Source organism: Mytilus californianus, unplaced genomic scaffold (genome assembly GCF_021869535.1).
Source record: "Mytilus californianus isolate M0D057914Y unplaced genomic scaffold, xbMytCali1.0.p SCAF_1, whole genome shotgun sequence".
Taxonomy (NCBI): Eukaryota; Metazoa; Mollusca; class Bivalvia; order Mytilida; family Mytilidae; genus Mytilus; species Mytilus californianus.
In genome coordinates, this window is record NW_026262581.1 from 70496502 (window position 1) to 70521694 (window position 25193).

Below are 25193 nucleotides of genomic sequence, written 5' to 3' on the forward strand. Positions count from 1 at the left end.
TTGGACATTCACGCAAAATATGGTGAAATGTATCTATAAATGAACAGAGATCACCAATGTTTTATTCTTTTATCCCAATTGTATATATTTGTTTATTCAATTATGCAAATCCATTTCAGAGGTTAAAAAAGTATAATCTCCCTTACTCAAATCATTTTAGATTAAAAACCTAAAGAGTTTTTTTATAGATTTGATATCACACAAATGTCGCCCATGTTTATTTTAGGCTTACTTGTTCACCACATACATTTTAGAAAAGATTTTATTACCGTTTTATTGCCGTCTTTGTAATATTAAGGACTTTTAATATAGATATTTTCTATTTCTGAACCTTTTTTAGCTTGTGCATCAGCCAATTCATTACTGCGTATACCTAATAAATATCCTTTGTAGCAGTACATTTACCCCCAGACTTTGTTTAGAAAAGTCAAAATATGACATTTGTTGGTTTATTATATTGTACTCAACTAAGGGCTTTAATAAAGCAGTAAGTTCACATATGAAGATTGCGACATTCTTTTTGTAGTTTAATCTTTAACCTCTATTAGTATTCATTGATGGTACTACATAAGCAAAACTGCCTTTTCCGTTTTTCGGATCTTCAGATCCGTCAGTATATATTTTAACAAACTGTTAACAATAGAAAAAAATGAAAACAATATGTTAAATAGTTTCATGCGTCCAACGCGCTTTTCTGAATTATCCTTCACCGGGAACGCTCAAAGCCGAATATTTGAAAGCCGAAAATGTATAAGAACCGAAACAGTTGAAGAGCTAAATTACAAAAAAACACATAAAACATAGCCAAATCCATCTAAGGTCAACTTTGCCTGAGGGAGTAGAAACCTTAGTTTCTTTATAATTTCAAAATTTATAAACGGACAAGTTTAGAAAGGTTTGTTATAAATCTGGTCAGTGCCGAATTACTGACTAGCGAGCTGTTGATACCCTAGGGGACTGATAGTCCACCAGCAGAGGTATCAAACAATATTTATTTCATTTTTAATTTAATGAGGGACGTCTTTTGTAGTAAAGAAATTATGTATATGTGTGTATACCTGGGCTATTAACAAATACCTCGGGATATGTGACATTCAGAATGTTTGTAAACAAATCTCAAATAGGTGTACATGTCAGATTCTGATAAAACCTCTTTCGCTAAACAACAGTGTGGGATTTGTTTATGATTGATACGCGAGAGATGACCATTTTTCCGTATTCGCCATCAGTGGCTATATAACGATTAGATTGTGAACTACCGTTTTCAGTCGTGTATAATGCTTTACGCTGTACATCATAATGTGGGTCTTTCGTTTATACATAGACTTGCAAGTGGAGTGCCTGTACATTATAATAGGGCATGATGGTCTGTTGATATTGGGGTCTATTCTTCATCCTTGTATGAAAAATCAAGGTATATTAAATTCGTAATATATGCATGAAAAAAGGAGAAACAATAATTATTATAATGAAAACAATTCGGCTACGTCAAGAACAGGCAAATAACGCTACAGCTATGTAAAAACATTTGATCAGTTTAATTAATTACATTGTGTTTTTTTCTCAGAATTACGTTTAAAGTGTCTTAAAAGTATGTTTGTACCAATAACACATGAATATACTATGTAAAATGTATATACTTAGCATCAAAGAATTATGACCATGCAAATGTGAAGTTATAATAACCAAGATGTCAACATTGAATAGGTTTGATTAGGAATGAGAAGATATATGCTAAAAGGTAATAAGCAAACGAAGACATAACAGTTTATTAGGGAGGAATTACAAACAGGGAGTTGCAGATGATTTTACAATGATTTTCACAAATTGTGTATCTGTCCCTCCAAGTGATGTTTGTGTAGATTCAAAATAAAAAATTAAAAAATGAAGAAATACAAGGCAACATTATATAATACAATGGACCTTCATTCGCAAGCAGTGTAAAACGAGAGGTTCACATTAACGCAGATATTACGTATCTCAATTTGTAAAGTACAAATACTGTTAACATCAACTTTCACTTCGGAATGAGCATGAAATATTCCAGACCAATCACTTAATTAATTACGTTCCTTGGAGCTGATGGACTCAAAAAGTGACAGTGTGTTGTATTCAATAACATTTTATGCACAAACAATTAGTATACCATTAGTGTTAGGGAAACACATGTTTATTTGTCACATGATATTATTTTCTAATTTTCAAAATGTGGTAATTTCCTTATGAAATCAGAGGAGAGTGTACTATTTTGGTCTATGTGACGAATTAGCTATGTCGTCCTTTTCTGATCATTTCACTCCCCACTCACTTCAATTCCTCGATTATAGTCAAAAATTAACACGTTGTTTTTTTTTTCTTCTTGGCGTTTAACCCACAACTAGAGTAAGTTAACCTTTTATATTGGTGCTCATATCTTTATCTTGGTAGAAATTGTTTAGGTATACATTTGATACACCTTCATATTTGATTATTGATGTTCATTTAAACTCGACATGAGTAAATGTTCCCGATGTTAGAAAACAGTATTGTTTGTATTTTTTTTTATGCATTTCCCCTTATATTCCTTATATCGTTAGTCAATCCCACTTGATAAGATTTATAGATGTATATTAGGATCACGGTCGAATTTTCTAAAAATACAGTAAAGCACAGGTGCAACCTAACATTTTTTTCGACTATGTAGATATATGTGTGCAATCGTTTTCTGTTATATTCATGTTATATTTCGAAGGTTTTTCTGCATTCTGAGTTATCTTAAAGTGGTGTGCACAAGAGTTACTTGTACTGAACTTTATAACCATTTGTTTTGTGAGTTTATTACTATTTGATAGCAAATAAATGTCTACAACCACTACAACTAAAAAAACATGAGTAAATTAAAGCCTGGGATAATATTACGTGCACTAGAATAGTAGACAGCCTTTCTGTTTTTCAAGTTTGATGAGATAAATGAATTCGACAAAGTCAATAAAGGCAACAGTAGTATACCGCTATTCGAAATTCATAAATCGATAGAATAAAACAAATCCTGGTTACAAACTAAAACTGAGGGAAACGCATCAAATATAAGAGAAGAACAACGACACAACAGAAACACAACACTAAAATGCAACACACAGTTTGGCAACATGTACTATGAGGTTGTGATAGTTGAATGTGAAGTTAGAGAATAATGTTAGCTTCTCTTCAACTCAACTTGCAACATCTCTTGGTAGATGAAAAGAAGCTACACGGTTTAAAAGTAGAAACTGTTACACCTTGTGACTACAGAGCCAATGACGTCTTTGTTTTGCATCATCCACTCTTTATGATACATGTAGCGCTCATATTATGTCAGAACGGTTGTAATGGAAAAGATAAACAAAGAAACGATAACTTCCCAAACATTTCCTAAACAGCAAATTAGTTTATGCCATTGATTTCGGTAACTTGTATATCCTTCATTATAACTAAGTCAAATATACAATACCTCCCTATTTAATCTGTTCCCGTCATAGTTATTCCTATACAACATCCATAAGAACTAATATGTGTATAGTATTATTCGTTGTGTAATGTCAACAAAATTTACTAGATATAAACTTGTATTGCTAATTTTTGTGTTTAATATCTTGAAGAAGCAAGACTTTCGAATTCCAATAACGGTGTTGCTATCATTGACAGGATTTTCAATAAAACAAAACAGTATTGGCAAGTTGTGCTAATGAAAAAAAGATTTATGTAATACAATATATTTTGAATTACCAAGGCTACTGATTTTCATAATAAAGACAAATTTTGGCATTGGTTTTATTTTTGCCGTACACTCAATATTTCCACTTCAAGTAAGTATACTCAGTATATTTACCTTTTGCCTTACATAATAGGACTCTGTATTAGTTCCAGCGATACTTTTCCACTCAGATTTTTCACACAACCATTTAACTAAATAGATCACAAAAATTGTTTAATAATCTCGTGTGGAAGAGTAGTGTAAGGAGTAAAAAAGTCAGACTTTAAGTCGAATCAAAAGAACAATTAAAAGCGTGAAATTTATCTAAAACATTCAAAGATTTGTTTACCGTCCAAAAATAGTAAATTTTATTATTTGCATACGCTTTTTTACAAAAAAAAAAATTGTTTAGGGGACAGCTGAAGCCCGCCTCCGGGTGCGAGATTTTCTCGCTGTGTTGAAGACCCATTGGTGGCCTTCGGCTCTCTACGGTCGGATTGTTGTCTCTTTGACACATTCCCCATTTCCATTTTCAATTTTATTAAGTTCTTTATAGTAGTTAGAGAAAACAAGCTAAATAAAGGCAACAGTAGTATACCGCTATTCGAAATTCATAAATCGATTGAAAAAAAAAAAAAAAAATCCGGGTTACAAACTAAAACTGAGGGAAATACATCAAATATAACAGGAGAACAACGACACAACAGAAACTCAACACTAAAATGCAACACACAGAAACGAACTATAATATAACAATGGCCATTTTCCTGACTTGGTACAGGACATTTTAAGAAAAAATGGTGGGTTGAACTTGGTTTTGTGGCTAGCCAAACCTCCCGCTTTTATGGCAATGTTAAATATAACATTAAAATGACTAGATTACATGACAGGACTACAATACAAATAAATGGGAGAACATACAGGACAGAGACACACACGAATAATAGCTATCAAAAGGTACCAGGCCTATAATTCAATACGCCAGACGCGCGCTTCGACCACACAAGACCCATCAGTGACGCTTAGACCAAAAAATCTCGAAAGCCAAAAATAAGTTCAAAGTCAAGGAGCATTGAGGACCAAAAGTTCCAAAAAGTTGTGCCAAATACGGCTATGGTTATATGCCTGGGATAAGAAAATCCTTAGTATTAGGAGGATAAGTTGCAGAGCACTAAGGAATGGTCGAAATGAAACGATAGGTTTTTTTTGTTAGTTCGAGGAACAAATATTACAGTGACCTTACAATGTTCAGAGGAGGACTCAAGCTAAGATTATGGTAATGATATGATTGTTTACTCTTTGATTGCCAATGGAGAGCACGGACATGAATGAAGAAGAATTTATGATTTCATCCAAAGAAACAGCCGTGTACAATTTACGTCATACCACCACCACATTGTTGGCTGCTTTGTCTGCCGGTACAAACACAAACAGCTTGTCAACTCTTAAATTTAAAGATAAGAAGATGTTCATTCATTCTAAATCGTGGAAAATGCGCTCATTGTGTATTCATCCTTAATCGTGTAAAATGCATATAACGTGTATTAATTTTAAATCGGTGATATACATCCAGCCTTTAATTGATTTTGTATTTTTTTATTAACTATCAGTATTTTATGACCATTACGTACATGTACCCATTAGAAAACAAACATCTTTTGAATAACGAGGTATTAGTTTTTTTATTTACATGTATATTATTTTTTTATAAAAAAAACTATCATGTGTATTCTGTTTTTTAAATATTTTTTTTTAGTTACATTATATATTTAATAGCAAATATCAAACTTCCTGTTCTCATTTTGTGCTATTAACTTTACATAAGCCTATAATTGAAAGGATACTTATTATTGTACGATCTGTTATTCCTTGTACGAACTTATTAATCTTGATCTTGTTGATAACGTTCAACTTTAGTCATTTCTCCAATGCTGAACTATGCTAGAAAGTTCCTAGCTTATTTGGCAACTTGATATGCAACTTAGATATTCTCGTCTTGATAAATTTCATAATAGATGTCCTGTAGTTGCACGTCATATTTGTCTTATTTCATGATGGTCATATGTTAATGAGGGTATTCCATCAAGAATATACAATATACAAGGTAAGCAGGTCTTTAAGCAATAAATCTGGATTGCGGATTTAGAAGTGCGATGTCATACTTTAATTAACTGTGGCGATTTTACCACAGATATGCATTTCTCTTACATAATATTTTCATCTTCTGATCCTTATTTTCATTTATTTTAAACCAAATACGTTTGTAAAAAATACAAAGACATGAGATGTGTTTGAATGCAACTTGTTAATGAACAAATATAAGATTAGGCAAAGATATCAAGAATCCTTTAAGAACGTTTTAAACATAGATACCGAGTTTTTTGTTACTTAAAATTGAACCAACGGGTTTATAACAGTGATTTATTTTCTGATAGATAATATAACTTTAAGGTTATAATTCTTTTTTCATTAAAATAAACATTTAACACATTTAATTTTCACTTTTCATGATTGCAAATCCGGCACACCATTTTTGAAGGTATGTCTAAGAGATTATTCCCAAAATAATTATTTACTTAATGATTTCAATAACCCTATATTATTCTTTAAAAATTGATGATTTTTTTTTTTGTTCTTGGTGACATTTTTTGTTCCGTATGATATTGTTGTCCTGTACGAATTATTTTTTTCCATAGCGGAGATTTGTCTCTTAAATTAACTAAATTTTGTCTCAAAAGACAAAACAAAACTTCTTTTTATCCAAAAGATTGTGTTCCTTTTATCGGGTATTATATCTATTTTGATGAATACAAATAATGCATTGACGTTTTTTGTGTATGTATCAAGATACATATCCCGTTCAGCAATTTGGTCTAGTAATCCGCATACTGCGTATCGCATAAACATGTTATCTTCCTGAAAATGCAAGTCATTTTCAAAATAGAACTGAATAGTATTGGCTTGCTGCATAGTGCAGTATTTTATTTGAAATTCTGAAGGATAATAGTCAAACTGCATGTTCTGAAACTAAATCACCAAAGAAATGAAGAAAACTTTTACCTGTTCGTGTAGATTTATACCTTTGGTTTTTCAAATCATTCCAATTCAGTTCCATTTCAGCGTTGATTATGGTGATTAACACAGAAACATACAGAATACATCCATCAAATATAAAAGTTACGTTTGACTTTCAAACTTGTTCGACATAATAAAGGTGAACTGTTAGCTCTACTGTGAATCATTCCCTTTGGATAGTTTTGCCCTTATAGTTAAAAAAGTTTTTTTTTTTTTTTTTTTTTTTTTTTTTTGGACATTAGAAATTTTCTATCTTCTTGATTTCATAGTGAGGGTAAATTGAAATATATATATTGTGGTGTTAGCCCTGTATAACAACGTGTTATCCAAATGGAAAATTTCTGTCGTTAAGTTGTCACATGTTTAGACGTGTATATAATATATATATATATATCTGATATGTAATATTCAATCTTCATGCCTTATTATATATCATGTACTGTTTTACGACGCTAGATAAAAACTGACGAGGAAAGGTAACACCCGGCTACCGAAAGCTTGATTTTTGTCGAGCCAAGGTGGTCGGGTGGTCTAGCGCGTCGGGCATAGTGCAAGGCTATTTAGTGACACGATATCTCAGTAGCATGAGGTCGAATCCCGGCCAGGGAAGAACAAAAATGTGCTTCCGCAAATTTACAGATCTAACATTGTTGGGCTGTTATTCAGACGATTTATATATACAGAATTTGTTTTCAGTCTTGTATCACCATCACTGGTGATCCGATGGTTACAATCTGTCGTAGAGTTGTCACTGGTTAAGACGTATAATATAATTATTTCTGTGACTGCATCCTACATTAATTTGTAAGACCCTCTACGATAGATAATTCAGCTGATCTGTAATATTCCATCTTCATGCCTTATATATCATGTACTGTGTTACGACGCTAGATATAAAAATGACGAGGAAACGTAACACCCGGCCACAGAAACCTTGATTTTAGTCCAGCCTTGGTGGTCGAGTGGTATAGCGCGTCGGTCATAGTGCAAGGCGATTTGGTGCCACGATATCTCATTAGCATGAGTTCGAATCCCGGCCAGGGAAGAACAAAAATTTGCTTCCGCAAATTTACAGATATAACATTGTTGGGCTGTTATTTATACGAATTATATGTCAAATGCGTTTTGTTAAAATATACTTTTTCACATTTTTGGTCTTTTAAAAAATGTTGTTTGTGCTGTATTTAGACCCCTCTACCAAGAAATTTGTTTTGCATGCACACGTATAAAAATTGCGGTTTTTATCCAACGCAATCATAGGTTTGAACGTTGTTCTCAATTTAGACTTGTATATATATTAAATTTAATATATATGTCGTGAAGTTGTCACATATTTAGACGTATATATATATAAATAAATATACGAGAGCTGATTTATCCTCTCTAGCAGGCTCTTCTTCTGTGGGCTCTTGCAAGGGTTGCGGAAACAAACGATGTCTGACTTGCAAACAAATACTGGTTACCCAGATTTTTAACAGTCACTCCACTGGTACAGAATACACCATATTTTGCAATGTTAATTGCAAGACTACAAATGTTGTGTATCTCCTACAGTGTAAATGTGGTAAACAGTATGTTGGCGATTCAGAACTGTTGGCGACTACTAATGCAAGCCAGACCTCCCTCTCAGTCGACATTTGAGATCCCCTGGCCACACTAAGGCAGATGTCAATCGACTGACCATTACAATCATTGACCACAACTCTGCTTGGTCTAGGGAGGATAGACTCACTCGGGAAAGATTTTGGATAAGAAAATTAACAACTTTGGCCCCAAATGGGATAAATGAAAAGATGTAGTTTGACTCCATGCAGTGCTTCACATTTGGGTTATATTACTTTTTATTACAGTCTCTGTTTCTATTTCTTTACCTTACTCATCTCTAAAATAAATCTGTTGAATATACCAATTTAAATTGCTTAATTTTTTGAGGGATGTAAAAGTACCAAGCCACGTTCAACTAGTTAACCTTAGTCAAAATTTATAATTATATTTTTATAGGCCGTTTGTTTGCGATGTTTAAATAGGCAGACTCTGTTGCAACTACTCTACCGTTGTCAAATTTTAAATATTTACAAATTTAGATCGTTCAGTGCTGTTTATTTGGAATTCTTATTGACGCAATCGTTCTTGTAACATCATAACTGTCGTCACCGTTAAAGCTTTAGAATTGTGCTAGTACATATCGCACATTATTATTTTTATTTAAAGCATATATTTGAACTCTCTGTTGTAATTAGTCATATAATCTATGTCGTGTTTAACACATATTTAGAATTGTGCAAGCGTCTTACCTGATGTTCGGTTTGACATTTTTATTGTATAAATTTCAAGATTGGTATAGTTTAATCTAAGTAGACTGATATATGATTCATTCAACATCACAATCATATTTACTGATGAAGGATATCTGTTATCCGAAATATTTATAAATAATTACATTTATAGTTCCTTTTTTTGTTATTGGCGTTGTTGTGTACACTTTTTAGGCGTTTTTTTACGTCTAAATATGTGACAACTTCACGACATACATTCTCCATCAGTTAACCTATGGTAATACAGGGCTAATTGTAACATAATAACACATATATACTTCGCATCAAGGTTTAATTAATAATTGAAAAAACAGACACATATACGAATATCAATTATATGCTTACGAGACATGTTGCAATGTTAAACTTATTACGGTATGTGAAAATCAAGACTTGCATAAAAAATATCACAATATTAGAGACAGTGACGTCATTTTTCCTCAGAGCTTTCAGCTCTTTGATTTTTTATCCCAGTCTTATGTCTCTATTCTAAAGCATTGATCTTTAAAAAAAAATTGGGATTTTAACCCCCGGACCCCCCCCCCCCCCCCCCCCCCGTTTGCAAGAGGCCGATCCGGAGTTGCAGGTTCCGCGGGTTGGACCCGACTTTTATTTAAACGATCAATGCATTTGAATGGTTGGACCCCACCTCCCTTTTCTCTTGAGTTGGGAACCCCCGCAATCAGATTCTGATTGCCCCAAAAAAAAGAGTTCCTCTACATTAAATATTGTATGTCGAGCGTGTCTGGAAGTCGGGTTTTTATTGCAGACACACCTATCCCTTAGTATGTTCGAATATGAATGTTTGTTTATTCTCGAGAAGAGGGGGAGGGGGGGGGGGCTTTCGTTTTTGATAAAATCGTAAGATATAAAATACAGTTATGATTACCTTTATTAAACTGATACAGGTAAGTACTTTGGGTTATACTATTGTCTTTGTCTTAAGTCTCTTATACCAAATTCAACGCTTGCCACAAAATGTCGTCCGTCTTATACACGTCCATATTGACAACTGTATACCAGGAGTATGATGTATTTTTTGTTTGTAATAAGAATACACGAAACACTCAACCTTGACCTGCTGATCCATATTAGCACATGGATTTAACGGGAATATGCAACTTGACATTTGTAAAATATACTCACTTGTCAAAGTTTGAACGAAGATAACCAAAAGAAAGGTTACTAGTGGGGTTTCATGTAATAAAACAAATATTTTAATAAATCATGGTTTGATATTGTCAATAAATATGCTATCGTTTTTTTTTTTCATTTGATAATCAATGTTAACAAATATAGGGTTTAGAATGGGGTGTAAAATAGTTATACACCTCGGGATACGGCGTGTCTGGATAAGAAACCCCTCCGGCCTCCGGCCAACGGGGTTTCTTATCCAGACACACCTATCCCTCGGTGTATAACTATTACATAGCCACTTAATAGTCTATTAGTTAATAGAAGCCTTAAAAGTGATTCGTGCAACGCTATTAATTCACTCTATAAACTAATAGTCAATTAGATATTTAATAGTCTATTAGAAGTTAATAGTCTATTAACTTAATAGACGTTTGTGCAACCCAGTCCTGGTATTTGAGAAAAATAATTCGTATTAAAAATGTCTCTTTTTGCTAATTCGTTTTATTCGCAGTGCACATTCTTCAAAGACTACACATATATGCTCTCTGCAGTCATTAATTTACCCCAATTGTTTGTCTGATCCAATTAAAACGCCAATATCATACTGTATGTCTGAATTCTACTCCACACCCTGTTACGCTTGACCGCAGCGATAACACGTACTGATTGATAAAACTAATTACAGCATGACAGAAAATTGAATGCTAACTAAACCATTATAGTAAAATCAATAGTTATTTGATTTTTTTGTTTTTATCAAATACTGAAATTAACATTGTTTAGCATGAAATAATTAAGGAATGACTGTAATATTTTTTCTGTCTACAGTATGAAGAAATAACCTTTAAAATGTGGTGCACACTGAATAACCCACGTAGTGGGTTATTAAAAGTGTGCACCACATTTTTAAGGTTATTTCGAAAAGACAGAAAAAATATTACAGTCATTCCTTATAATTCATTTTTAAATTTCGTTTTTAAGGAGTAAATTTTGAAAAAAACGTTGGTGACGTCACGGTCACACGACAAAATTATGTCTATGAGCTGATAGACAAAACACTTTCAGCCAATCAGAAGACGTTTACATCCAAAACTAAATTATTACTTCATAAATAATAATACACTACAACAGGCAACGGTAATTTTTAGATAAAACAATTTCTTGTTCAGATCAAAGACATAGATGTCAAAATTATCAAGTACAATGTATAATAAAAAAATGCTAAAATAATATTAATTAAAATGGTCATCTAGGACTTATTCTTATATACAAAATTTTCGTACATTTTCTTTGGGTATTTTTATGTTCTGGAAAATTCACAATACGGCATTATACCATCAAGAATATTAAACTTAAAGTCCTAAAGTTATAATGTAATTTTTTAAAAAGTATTATCTGCGATGTCGCATATAGACGTATATGAAAAAGCCCTACCAGCTAATTTAACATGCACAGAACAAGTCTAGAGTAGGCAATACTGTGCAAATAAGGAAAACAATATAAAAATCTTAAGATATGCGCAACGATACAAATATAAAATGGTAATACACGAATAGGATGTTATAAAATCGTGTTGACAATTATTGATTATACATTTAAAAGCATGTGACGTTCAAGTTTGGCGAATATCACTTTTCTTCAGGTGAATATGCTGTCACAGTTTATTCAAAATCAAATTTATATAAAAACACCTATAAGAATAATACCAATATGAATAATGTTTATTAAAGAACAGTCATTATCAACCACTCTGGGAAGGGGGATTATGGGGGGACAAATAGGGTTCATACTTATACTGGGGGTTAGAAACAAATTGATGTTACAATAGGGGCGGGGATCTAAAAAATAAATCAGAATTATTTACTGCAGTACATTGTAAGCAACACAATTTCTGTTTCAGGGATTGTTTTATGATGATATGATTAAATCTTTCTGAATAAAGAAATGCCTTCATATTTTCTGAGTTTAATAGACCATGCTTAACTGTTGTCAGTTTAATCTTTGATGCCAGGTGGTCTGTGATCACAGCTTGACTTCTTTGCCTATCATATCAAAATCTTCATGTATCTTTTTAAGTTGAGTATGTTTGCTTCCTTATCTGAATGGAAGGACACAATGATGTGATAAATACAAGCAAATTTTTGGAGCTAAGAGTACAGTTAGCACTACTAAAGATGGAATGAGCCCCTACTGTAGAAAGGATTTTAAAAGAAAAAAAAGTGTTTGGTTTTAAAGTGTAACAATTTAAATAAACAGTTACAACAGTACTGACAATATTGTTGTTGAACAATTGGGTTAAAAAGTCTTTAAAGTATGCCATGGTCTTTTTTTTTTTTCGAGAATAATGTTTTTGATCAAACAACAAAATATTTGATTTTGAAAAACTTGGATAGTCGTGTGGAAGAAATATTTGGGAATTGTATGACAAATCATTGTGCATGTATATTGCTTTCCATCGTTTTCGGTATGCTCATCACGCATTATGCGTTAATCCCCTGTGAAACGCTCAACACTCATCGTGAGTGCATCATTCACCGTGCATTTATCTTCCTTTTACCGTTCATTTGTCCGTACGTGTTTCATTTTAGTGGTTAATTTGAATTTTAGAAGCGTTAATCGTTTGGTCGAAGTTTGTTTTTTTATTCTAGATATTGGGTATATTATGTACCATTTTCTAATTTCTAAATTATTAAACAATTTAAAATTTGAATATCCAAATTAGTCATACATTTATCAAAATATAGTTCAAGAGTTTTTTCATCAGATTTTTCGATCTTACATCAATGTTTACACTAGGATGAAGGAGCGTCTTTAATGACTTGGCGACACTGCTTTCAAATTATTTTCGATAGAGGTATTTTGGTCCTTTTGCTAAACGGTTTTGAATGAGATTGAGGTCTCCCGCCATGCCATGACCATAGGAATCAATTCTAAAATTCAATCAATCGCAATTTCGAATTGATTTAGTAATAACATGCTTTTTTATTGGTTTTAATGCGCTTCGCTTTCGTATTCAATTTAAACATTCAACGGATCTGCAATGTCCAAACGATTGTACCTTTCCTCTGTTGACACTATCAGCATGCATAACACCAACGAAATGACAGATGATAAGATATTAACTATTTAGCTGAGAGCTAAAATATAATAAAGGGTGTCATAGATGTTGATCAATATTTCTATAATGTTTTCACCGTTATAAGTCTTTGTTTTTGTATTAAGGCCTAAAAGCATGCCATTGATTTCAATTTTCGTTTTGAACAATTAAATAATGTTATCTGTTAGGGTTAGATAACTTACTTGGATTAATAAAAGATGCATAAGCTATTTATTCTGATCTGAAATATCCGTTTTTGTTTGCCTGATCAATATGGTCGAATGTCACATTTCCATGCAACGGTCCGTGTGACTTTTTGCATCGAACATTTTTATGTCAAAATTACTTAATCAGTCTTGTGTTTCGAGTTTCGAGTTTCAAGTCCATGTGGTTTCTTCCGTTTTTGTTTGTTCACCCTAATTGGTGCCGTGTCTTTTAATGAATTTGTGAGATTTGAATATAGATACACAATTGTTGCCTATAAAGTGGCCATAGTCTTATCTGTTTATTTTCGACGTGTTTGTGTGTGTGTGTGTGTGTGTGTGTGTGATCATTTTTGTTTTCTTTTTACAGGTCAGAAAAATTGCTTCTCATTCATACATTAAAACTCATTAGATTACAATATCACATTTGCATCAGATTACAGTATCTGACTAGCGGTCGTTAGTCATATTTTTCATGTATTTCATCACGAAATACAAGTCTGATATTTACATAACTTGCTAAAAAAGGATCGCACACACTTAGTGACTTCAAAAGAATGAAAAGATCCATAAAAAGCAGCTAACAATAATCCGGAAACATTCTCATGAAATCCCTTCAGAACGATTCGAAAAAAAATTGCAGAAGACATGATAAGTCAGTCTGTTTTTAAAATTCCAATTACCAAATATGTCTTAACAAGTGTGTTCTAATCTGAATGATGATAAGACTAAACGAAACCTTTTAAACTATATTTGCCTTTACGCCGTGCATTTGTAGTAGTGACACATATTATCAATTGTATTGGATTCAGTGCAATATACATTATATACATATATGGGGTTATTTTCTTTCAGAACGATAGGTCATTCTTTCGAAGAATCAACCCGGACGATACCATGTTTCAATGAAATATGCTCCAAGGCATAAAATAATGACCTGTGTGAGGTCATTATTTTCCTTGATAGAAATGCAAACTATACATTACTTCAAAATTATATTCGTCTGATAGTTGCCGATTTGGGAATTTATTTTTTAAAGTTCAATCTATACTATGATAGGTGTAAAAAAAAGTCGTCATTGTCCGCAATTTAATTTCAGAAACAAAAAATGTGAAGTTTTTACTAATTTATCGCTTCAATACAGAGACATTAGAATCATGTGCAAAACAGTGTAGCCGAGACCATTGATTGGCGCGCTAAAATATCCCACTGACTGGGTCAGATTAGGTGAACGTTCGTCTGTAACGCCCACAACTCACGACGTATTTAATATAGACATTTAAACTGTGGGGTCACCAAAGGGTTTCAACGCCTAGATAAAATAATTCGAAAAACTAATCAGGAATAACCTTTGTGTTTTGATTTATATTGAATACTTAAACGTTCTTTACTTGTGTTTTTGTTATGTTTTGATAATGAATTTTTATGATATCGGACGTTCTTTCAGCAAAAAAGGATTAAACTGGCTTTAAAAGTTACAATGGATGTGTTGATTATTATCTTTTTTTCGGACGTCAAAGCGATTTAACAATTGCGGTTGTCCAATTATGTCATCTTTTAACTTTTATCTGGTCAAAATTTTATTTTAGAACGAATGCATAATCAACTTTGAAAAGTGTGCAAACACAAAACATATAGACAAAATATACTTCTTTCCTGTCTTTTTCGTACTTGCAAGTTATTAGACAGTAAAAAGGCTATTTGGATCAAAGCTTGGTGAAATTTGTATTTACGTTTTTGAATAGGTACAGTCAAGTTTAGCGATTGATAATTCATTGATAACATTCTGGCGTATCACAAACAAACAACTTGTAACGTCTCATTTCATTGGCCGAAAGATTTAAATACAACAACAATTGTAGTGTGCACGTGAATTGACACAGGTGACCGACAATGGAATGTACTACGTTACTACGAACTTAAAAAACAATGATTTTTGGTCGAAATAATTAAATAAGTATTTTGTGAATTTCAAATAGTGGGATCGAAATATTATACTAATAATTTGTGTTAAGTAATATTCTTTATGCATGCAGCACTTGTACCGAAATATAAGGATAAAATAAAATACATGTGCCGCTTTTATACGGATGAATGTATGAACCACTTTAATTTCTTTCATATTGACGCTAGGTTATTATCCTGACAATGTCGTAGTTACTTATAACAAGGATCTCATAATACTGATCCATTTCAAATTTATGATGGGTTGCACATTCCTCTTTTATTGTTTTCATGCTATAAAGTAGCTAAGCGTTTGGTCATTCAGAAATGACGTGTCATAAACGAGCAAATTGTCCCCGAAAGATCGTATCATGTGTGCACGTGAATATAGATGTACTATGCAATGAACTATCATGGTAACCACGAAATTCAAATGAATTCAGTGAAGGCATGTTGGTGTAAAAAGGTTTGAAATGTTTCATCGGCGAAGATTTTATTTTTGCATGTGTGGAACTAAAAAATAAATAAATACTTGTGAGAAATGTCGTAGTTTATAAGGAACTATATAGATGTACTGTTTTCGATTTTAATTGGTTGAAAATTTATCCTTAAATTTCATACCGTAAGAATAGAGCTTTGCATAACATTGTTGAACTATCCGCCAAAGTAACGTGTGGCATGCGTGCGTATTAAAATGAAATACAAAATCAAACATGTATGATAAACTTATAAACGAAATATTAAGAAATTAAGGATGACTATTGTAAAAGTATGTACAAAAATGGAGTCACCTTTTATCAATACATTTAGTGAATAACCACACTGTTTAAAACTGATTGTTTTCTATGCAACTATTTAAATATTTACAATATATAATTTTCAACCGAGGATAGCAAAACAGTAAATTATAAATTAAGAAAGTATATCGCTGGAGTTTATAAAGTATATTTCCTTCCACTGTGCCATGGTTTGCCATCTCCATTTTTTCTCTAAACAAAGCATGGCTGGTTACATGTTCTGAATTTAATTAGAATTTCGGGATTTTTTTTTCAAAATCAAGTAAACTAAATCAGAAAAAAAACCACACTATCCTAAAACTTTTGAAAAAATATGAATAATGAACATGACAGTTTATAACACAAACCCATTTACTATAAAAATCGAGCAATATCTTTAGTATGTAATTTGGTTATTTTTGTAGTTAAGTACGGTTTCATTTCAAGTACAACGTTAATTCATCAAGTACATTGAATAAAAGATAAGGCAGGGTGAGCAACTTGACAAAAAAAAAGGTAGGATGACGATTTATGTAAAAAAATCAGGATAAACTAATAAATATAGTCAGGACCTAACAGACTGAAAAATAGAAAGACAGGACAGAGATAACAACTAAAAAAAAATGCAGGACAAAATGTTTCATCCAAATCCCCCACCCCCAATCAAAATAAAATGGTAGCTCCCTTAATCCAGAACCAATTGAGAGGAGACAGTTGAATTAAATATTTCGACGTGACTGTTAAGATTAAAGTTTAAAATTTTACATGCACATGTATAAAAGCTAGAATTGCCATGGGATAATAAAGAACACAATCATGTACGTGAATACGACGATGGAAGTTTTTAACGACCTTGACCGGCTACGTGAATACTGATCAGTCCATTCAGCTTTATAGTACGCGTTTTCTATTTTCCCAGGTGTGAGGTCGAAGGTTTGAATTGACCAATGAAAACGATCGTTCCTTAACGAGTTAATCTAATAAAGTTTGTTTGACTGATTATGTTGCACGACCTTTCGCTAAGCTTGGCCGCAGTTCAGTATACAATGTATAGTTTGATGATCTTTTCTGCTAACTACTTTACTTGTGAAAAACCCTTGGCAACAGAAACATATTCAGCTTTTTTTTTAATCGACCCAATTTACATAGTAATGGACGACTTCGTACATTTTATGATCGCAAATAAAATATGTATATAATATACTGTGCACTGTAGTTCGTATATATACTGAGACCCTTTTGCAACCCTACAGTTTAAATGTTTATAATAAATACGTCGTGAGTTGTGGGCGTTACAGACGAACGTTCACCTAATCTGACCCAGTCAATGGGATATTTTAGCGCGCCAATCAATGGTCTCGGCTACACTGTTTTGCACATGATTCTATCATATATATGTGGGATGAATTTTAATGTAAAACTTAAAAAAAAAAAAAAAAAGCCAGATTTAACATATTCGTGTGTAAGATTTTGTAAATCTTATTGATTCACTCTGAAAAGGAAATTATACTGTCACCTACATGTACATGTGTTGATATTCGTTTTCGTGTTACATGTACATGTATCAAGAATTCGTGCTCTCTTCGTGTCAGTTCTTAACTTTTTTACATTTATGTATACCTTTTAATATATCAAATGATCAACTAATAAAATATTCTTATATTCTATTGAATGACATCCACGTACCTCACAATGGGGTCGGTGGGAGGGGGTGAGGGTATAGAATTATATCCTGATTATCTGTAAAAAAAAATGTGTTGCTATTCAAAAGAAATTCGTTCTGAATATTTCATTCGATTCAATTAACATTGTTGAAAAAACAGTCTGTTTTCCGCGATAGAAATGTCATTACATATTATAAGGAGAGAAAAAAAAACAACAACATAAACCTTAAAATATGCATTATCTATAACATAATTTTGTATTTTAAAACATCAATGTCTTGTCTATTAAATTTCAGATAATTACTAGCGAACCTTAACAGTTTTTTTTTATAAACTGAATAGCATATAAATTATTCAACCAATATATTAAGACGTTATACAATATATCTTGTCGACCTATATACTCACAGTTTCTTACATTCGATACTTTAACCAACATTCACATTTTTGGTGTCATATCGCGTTATTTGCAATGGAAAGCTTTGTTTGATAATTTTGTCTGGAGCTGCAAAATAAAATGCATAATGATAAATGATACACATGAACACATGATTGATATCGTGTGAAAAATTAATTCTGTCTTTCCTTCGCTTTGAATCACTTTAAATCCATGTTATACTATTAATTATTTTGAGAGATGACAAAATATATTTTTTTCCGGGGATACAACACACAGATACAATTATAAAGCAGAAGTTCATTATTGATTATTATTCATTTTTCGTTCAATAAAGCGTCTTGTCTTTACTAAGCGTCAAAGCAACATCCATTCTGTTTACTTTTTTATTTTATTGTCTGTATACAAAATTTGTTGGTGAACCATCGTCTGTTTTTACAAACAAAATGAGATACAATAGAAACAAATGCAACACTATGGAACGCCATCACTGTCTTATAAGAAGGAACTACTATGACATGATGCAAATGTTCCTAACATCATGCCAAAACACTATTATATGATATAAATACTTCATAACATGATGTGAATTCTTATTTACGTGATGTGGTTCCTCCTTTTCATGATGTGAAAAATTCATCACGAGATGTGGTTACTTCTTTACATGATGTGAATTCTTCGTTACGTGATGTGGTTACTTCTGTACATGTACATGATGTGAAAGTTGCATTACATGATGCGAAACTTTCTTTACGTGATGTTAAAAGTCATTATGTCGTATTTCTATAACATTGGGCAAACAGACATGCATTTTAATGTCAAATGGGTATTACAGGTAAGAAACACATATGACGCTATGTGAACACTTCATTAGGTCAATACGGAACCAATCGGACGTTATTACATATGCATTTATAGATAGAAAAGGCATAGAGTATCCGGAAGAAAATGTAGGCATGGCGCGTGTAAAGAATAGGGAAGACCGCCTTGGGGAGCACATTCCGACCATTGGGACACGGTTAGCAATTAAAATGTTGTTAACAATGTTTTCAATTTATTTTGCATAATATTTCTTCAAACAATCATTTTGTAGTTTAGTCCAAACAATGACGTATTGAAAGTCTATTTTAATTTTTTGCTGAACAAAGTAATGATGTTTTTCTTTAACAATTGAGTTTAAATTTTTTTTCAGGGAATATTGAGTCAATTCTTTCCTTACCATTGTTGAGTAAATTCTTCCAATAACAACTGAGTAACGTCTTTCCTAAACAAATATTTTTTCTTGAACAAATGTTTAAAGGCGTCAGAGCAAATGAATATACATATCCTTTCAAGACGTCATAATTATTTGGACTATGTATAGTTGCAATGTCAAATTATTCCCCCACCCCTCCCCTACTAAAAATATTAAATGATTGTTTTCAAACTTTCAGTGTTTTTCATGACGAAATGTGACTTTCTGGTAAGACATCGTTCATGTATGCAGTTATCATTACATGTTATCATTACATCAAGGAATGGTCTTTTGAACAATTTCATTGCAAATTTACTTGCTGTAATTCGTTTAAAGCCTTTTTCTGTAACGAAAAAGGAAAGTATGAAATATACACTTACCGAAAATGTGAAGATATGATTGAAGCTTTAAATTTTCTCCTAGACAACATATAGGTACGTTTTGGCGATAAAGTGTACCGACAGGTAGAAGGTATTCCTATGGCACTAATTGCGCCCCTTTGATAGCAGATGTATTCTTATATTGCTATGAATCACAGTTTATGGCCACAATCAGTAAAACACGTCATTATAACATTTGGTTGACACATTCAACAATACCTACCGTTATCTTGATGATATTTTTCATTAAATAATCCAGAGTTCTCTTAATTTACTACCGAAATTTACCCAAAGGAACTTACTTTAAATAAATCCAACATAAACAGCAGTAAGTGTCCTTTTCTAGATTTAGACATTTTCAATTTCTAAAGGGAAACCCATACAAAAATTTACAACAAAAGAGAAAAGTTTTCATTCCGTATTGTTAATTTTCCTTTTTAAGACGGTGATGTTCCTTTGGCTCCATCATACGGTGTTTATATATACCAACTCGTTCGTTATGCCCGTGTGTGTAGTGATGTCATAGATTTTAACGAACGTAATCAATGTATCACTGGTAATTATTAAGTCAGAGATTTCGTTACCATAAATTACTTAATACATTTACGAAAGTCTTTCGTAGATACAAATATTTGATTAGTAAATTTGGCTGTACCTGTAGAAAACTTATTAAAAACGGTATTTCACATCCTAAATTTTACGGTAATATTGTACTAAAAGCGCGGAAACACTATGTAATCCGTGTAAACTTATTGAACCTTTAAACAAACTTATTAGCAAAGGTTATTTTATTAATGTTGTAATAAGATCTTTGAATATTGTTTTCATTGGCATTAACATCGATTTTGTCATCAACAAATTAAAACATAACTAAATTTGTATTCTTTTCGAATGTATTTTTGGGATGTATATATACACATCCACGTTTATTTTCTATTTAGAAATTATTTTATCTAATATATAACATCATAAAATTGAGAATGGAAATGGGGAATGTGTCAAAGAGACAACAACCCGACCACAGAACAGACAACAGCAGAAGGCCACCAACAGGTCTTCAATGCAGCGAGAAATTCCCGCACCCGGAGGCGTCCTTCAGCTGGCCCCTAAACAAATATATATACTAGTTCAGTGATAATGAACGCCATACTAAACTCCAAATTGTACACAAGAAACTAAAATTAAAAATAATACAAGACTAACAAAGGCTAGAGGCTCCTGACTTGGGACAGGCGCAAAAATGCGGCGGGGTTAAACATGTTTATGAGATCTCAACCCTCCCCTATACCTCTAGCCAATGTAGAAAAGTAAACGCATAACAATACGCACATTAAAATTCAGTTCAAGAGAAGTCCGAGTCTGATGTCAGAAGATGTAACCAAAGAAAATAAACAAAATGACAATAATACATAAATAACAACAGACTACTAGCAGTTAACTGACATGCCAGCTCCAGACTTCAATTAAACTGATTGAAAGATTATGTCTTCATCATATGAATATCAGGCACAATCCTTCCCGTTAGGGGTCTAGTATCATACCATCATAACATATATGAGAAGAACATAACCCGTGTCATGCCAACAACTGGTTTTTAAATAAATGTGTTTAATGCCGATGCAAAGACCCTATAAGTGAATCAATATTAACGCCAAAATATGCAATCTTTAATGACCTGACAACAGTATCGTAACTATATCCCTTCTTAATAAGTCTATTTAAAGGTTTTGTTAGTTTCAGAGGTGAATACTGACATTTTTGTGCTTTATAAAGAATATTTCCATAAAAAATTGGATGTGAAATACCTGAACGTATAAGAAGTCTGCACGTTGAGCTATATTTACGAATAATGTCCTTATACCGATGATAAAATTTAGTAAATGTTTTGACTAGTTTGTGATATCGAAAACCCTGGTGTAATAATCATACATATTTATTATAAGGTTAAATACTAACTATCCTACTGCCTGTCGTTACTTTTATTTTGGCATTGCACAAGTCATGTCTTCTTTGACTGTCCATGGCGTTAAACACTAAATCCATGTCTGGGATGTGTTTTAATTGAGTTTAGTCTCTGATGCATGAATTTTTATTATTAATTGTTTTTGGCTTTTAACTAGCTGTCATTAACTGCGAGTACTCTCAAATCGTACTTTCGTGTTAATTTGACCTGTTGACACAATTTGTAATACATTTCTGTTATTCAATGTTTACTTATTTTGTGTTATATTTCGTCTTACAATTTTTAATATGTACCACTAAGTATTTAGTATGACGATAAATTATCACGTCTGTACTCGTACTATGAACAACAAACTTATTTTGTAAAAAATGTTTCGGTACTCCTAACAACAAAATTATTATATTTAAATTAACCTGTGTACGTTACTTTATTTAACACCATTTTGTCCTAGGTTAAAGTTGTCTTTTTGACATTGATACATCTTTTATATTTATGTTGGGTCATAGATCAAACGTATTCGTTCAGTGTATATATACTTGTTTTTGTGAATATGTCTTTTTCATCGAGTTAAGCCATTTCAATTGATATTTGATTGTGTGTCTTTATATGTTGTAATGTTACACCACTGTTTCAAGTTAGGGTGAAGGTTGGCGCCTGTTAAAACTTTTATACCCGCTGCATTATTATGCACCTGTCCTAAGTCTGGAGCCTGTTGTTCAGTGGTTGACGTTTGTTGGTGTGGTTCATAAGTGTTTCTCGTTTCTTGTTTTTTATATAGATTAGACCGTTGGTTTTCCTGTTTTATTTGTTTTACACTAGTCATTTTGGGACCCTTTATAGCTTGCTGTTCGGTGTGAGCCAAGGCTCCGTGTTGAAGGCCGTACTTTGACCTATAATTGTTTACGTTTTGCACATTTTGACTTGGATGGATAGTTGTCTCATTGGCACTCATACCACATCTTCTTTTTTCAATTTATATAGTTAACAGAGGAGATTGATAGATGATAAATGCATATCTTTTAAGTAGTTAACAGAGGAGATTGATAGATGATACATGCATATCTTTTTAAGTATCACTTTAAACGTTGGCTTGCCAGGCTCCCTCCCCCTTTTCTTTCAACATCCTGGATCTGTAACTGATAAATCATCGACCACGTCAATATTTTTCAGTAATTACTCGATTTTAGGAAATGTATCTAGGTTTTATTCGTTTGCTCTTGATTTTTTATAGACTTTTATTCCGCGGCTAATAAAGAAAATTTGCTTTCGATTTGTATGAGGGATTATCGTTGTAATAAACGTATCAACCGGGAAACTCGAATGACGGATAGATCTCCCATTTCGTCTTTGTTATTAAAAAACGACACGTTTGCCATTTATATAAAAATTAGGAGATGTGGTATGATTGCCAATGAGACAACTATCCACCAAAGTTCCAATGAAGGGTATGTAAGCAATTATAGGCAATCGTACGGCCTTCAACAATGAAAAAAAAAAAACCAACCGTATAGTCGGCTATAAAAGGCCTTGACATGAAAATTATAAAACAATTCAATTCAGAAAACTAACGGCTTAATTTATAACCAAAAAAATACGAAAAACAAATATAACAGACATAAACCAACAACACCCACTGAATTACAGGCTCCTGACTTGGAACAGGCACATAACGAATGTGACGTGGTTAAACCTGTTTGTGAACACTCAACCCTCCCCTAACCTTGGACAGTGGTGTTACAGCACAACATAAGAACAAACTATAAAAATCAGTTGATAAGGGCTTAACTCATCCGATCGATACAAAGCAGAAAAAAACATCTAACACAATCACAGACCGGACGTGGCAGGGTATTTATACATCTCTAACAACAAAAAAGACACAATGTACAGACCTGAAAGTACTCGCAGTTACCGACAGCTAGTTCAAAGCCAATAACAACTAATAAAAAAAATCATGTATATCACTGACTGAAATATCAATCAGTACACATCCAACATCCAGTGGATTTAGTGTAAAGTCGTCATTAACAGTCAGAGAAAAACATGACCTTGTCGAATGCCAAAATATAGGTATCGACAGATTGTAGTACCGTGAAAGTGTATATGTATATAACAATAATTTTTAGTAGGTTTTAATTTACTGATAACATTATCAATACTTCTACCAATAAAAAAAATTATTCAAAGATATAATTACAGCGTTGAATTGGGAATCTTTTAGAATAAGTTTATTTAAAGAATTGAAAAGTTTACCCGGATCGTATCTGAATTCATCGGGCTCCGTAAACAACATCACCGTTAAATTAAGGATGAGCTATTCCGTTTGAAATAAGTTTTCAAACTTGCAAGCCAATTCTTTGTATCTATGGAAGAATTGAATAAAAGTTTTAAGTAAATTGTGGTATCGAAATCCCTGACTTTATAATTTACAAGTAAAACATAAATTACGCTCATTGAAATCCTAAATGTATCTACAGACACGGGCATAGCGAATGAGTTAGATATTTAAACACCATTGACTGTGCAAAAGGAACACCATCGTCCAAAAAGGAAAATTAACAATAGGGAAAAAAATCATCCTTTTGTTGTAATTTTTTGTGTAAAGTTTCTGGTTTCTTGTTACGTTGCATTCGCCGGGTTTTTTTCCATAAGGAAACGATAGCTGAGTAAGGGTGTAGTTGAACGGAGAATCACTACATTATCATTTAGGAAAGACATGAGTTCCTTTGTAGGAAAAATAGTCACAAAGAAACATTTTTAATTATTTTTCATTTAAGGAAGGATAGGCTATTCGAAATGGCGACTTAGATCCCTTAAGGATTTTTCAATATACGGATACGGATAGTAAATTGAACATTACTAGAAATCAAAGAAATAGTTATGCCAACTTTAAATACGTTTATGAATAAAATACAAAAAGACAGGAAATACGAAAACAATTGAAAACCATTGATAAACAAAATGTTAATCTGCTTACCGAGTCCCTGTGGTCGGAATGTGCTCCCCAAGGCGGTCTTCCCTGTTCTTTCAAGAATTTGATTTACACCCGCCGAGCCTACTTGTTCATTCGGATAATTTTATGCCTTTTCTCTCTATAAACGCATGCGTAATAACACCCGAGAGGTCCCGTGTTCTTATAAATATGTTTTGACATAATGAAGTGTTCACATAACGTGATATGTGTTTCTTACCACGTAATACCCATTTGATATAAACATGTATATCTTTTGCCCAATGTTATAGAAATACGACATAATGACTTTTTATCATCACTTCACTAAACGAAAATTTCTAAT

At 32.5% G+C, this 25193-nt stretch overlaps 1 long non-coding RNA gene across 2 annotated transcripts in view; it reads right to left on the minus strand.

Moving 5' to 3' along the window:
* LOC127723331 (uncharacterized) overlaps nucleotides 1–25193 on the minus strand; it is a 70107-nt gene that overhangs the window by 24607 nt on the left and 20307 nt on the right. For both annotated transcript variants that reach the window (XR_007992006.1, XR_007992003.1), the window contains exon 2: nucleotides 18332–18428. This is a non-coding gene — a long non-coding RNA (uncharacterized LOC127723331). The remainder of the gene's footprint in view (nucleotides 1–18331; nucleotides 18429–25193) is intronic.